The following is a 1,622-nucleotide window of genomic DNA, read 5'->3' as shown; positions in this document are numbered from 1 at the left end:
CCACTAATAAATATCATGTGAAATGATCCACATTAGGTAATCTAATGGCATCAATATACCACTGTTGATTTTTATTTTATTAAGGAAGCTAGTAAAATAATAAGTTAATGAAAGTCATAAGGTACTATTGACTTAATAATATGATTATTTTACACTATGATCCAAATTCTATCATTTTAAAGGTCATCTTCTTATTAAAAGTCTGTGTACTTAAGGGGAAAAATATTTTAACCAGTATATTAAGTCCAATTTGAAGAGAAATAATAAAACTATGATTGTAGCTACTTCTATTTTATTTGTGGAAATCATATATACACATTTATATGAAATACATGAGACACATGGACTGAAAGACAGAGAGACAGAGAAATTGAATATTTAAAAGAATGTCATCATTTTTTTGTTAAGATGATGTTTTATTTGCATATGTACAGAAATAAATTCATATACTAAAATTTACTAGAAACTAGGATTGTCTCTACTTTCTAGAAAATGGAGTTAATACCCCAATGACAAAAGAAAGTTTTGTTGAGATAATTTTTAAAATATTAACCTGTTTTATTCTTTGTTCATTTGCTATGTTAAATTTTAAAGAATGAGAGGTGTATAATTATTTCCCATCTCAGAATTACAGCCAAACTTTTCAGTTCTGAGACATGTACCATTGACAAAAGCAGAGTTGGAATGAGAATGAAGAGGTACTTACGTTTTAGTAACATCTTGAAGAAGAATCACTTTTGAGAGATGCGAAGTCCAATTAAGGGAAAGATGCTCAAGGGCTTGGAGAAAGTAGAGCTATACAATATAAGAGAGGAACACTAAAGTTGAAGTAGATTAAAATAGGAAGAGTTTTATGGCAAGAAAACGATAGGAGATTACAGCTCATTTTGGGAGTCTGAGGATAGTGACATTAGCAAGATGTAGATTAAGAGGTCACAGTCATAGTCCTGCCACAGAAATATAAATTTAATAATTATTCACAGACTATATTGGCTTTGTGAGAATTCTAGAACCCAAGAGAGGGGTCACACACCCTGATCCAGAACAAAAACTGAGAAAACCACATAAAAAAAGTAAAAACAAAATTTTGCTTTGTTCACATCAGCTCTCCCCTAAACCAGCAAAGTGCACTCTTGAGAAGGGTATCTTCAACCTGCAACTCCTCCAGCGGAGGAAAGAAAGACAAATGTGGACCTTCTCCTTCCCCAGTTATTTCGGGGCATTTTCCTAGAGGATCACTTCTTGCCTCATGTAGAATACTGGGGGAACCGTCATGTCTAGATCACTCAGGGACAGCTAGGAACAAAGAAAAGGGGTGAGAGTTAGCAGCAGTCAATATATACAGATCTTGACAGTAATTTCTTAGCAGAAACCTTGCAGTCCAAGAGAGAGTGGGATAATGTATTCAAATATTTTTTTTTAAATATCCTGTCCCCCAAGAATAATATACTTAGCAAAACTCCTTTAATAACGAAGGAGAGATAAAACCTTTCCAGAGAAATGAAAACTGAGGCAGTTTGTCACCGATAGACCTGCCCTACAAGAAGTGCTAAAGGGAGTGCTTCAAGTTGAAATGAATAAACACTAAACATCAATATGAAAGCAGGTGAAAGCACAAAACA

The sequence above is a fragment of the Propithecus coquereli genome, unplaced genomic scaffold, assembly GCF_000956105.1.
Source record: "Propithecus coquereli isolate 6110/MARCELLA unplaced genomic scaffold, Pcoq_1.0 Scaffold431, whole genome shotgun sequence".
In the NCBI taxonomy this organism is placed as follows: Eukaryota; Metazoa; Chordata; class Mammalia; order Primates; family Indriidae; genus Propithecus; species Propithecus coquereli.
The sequence above is the reverse complement of the archived record's forward strand: the minus strand, read 5'-3'. Positions refer to the sequence as shown.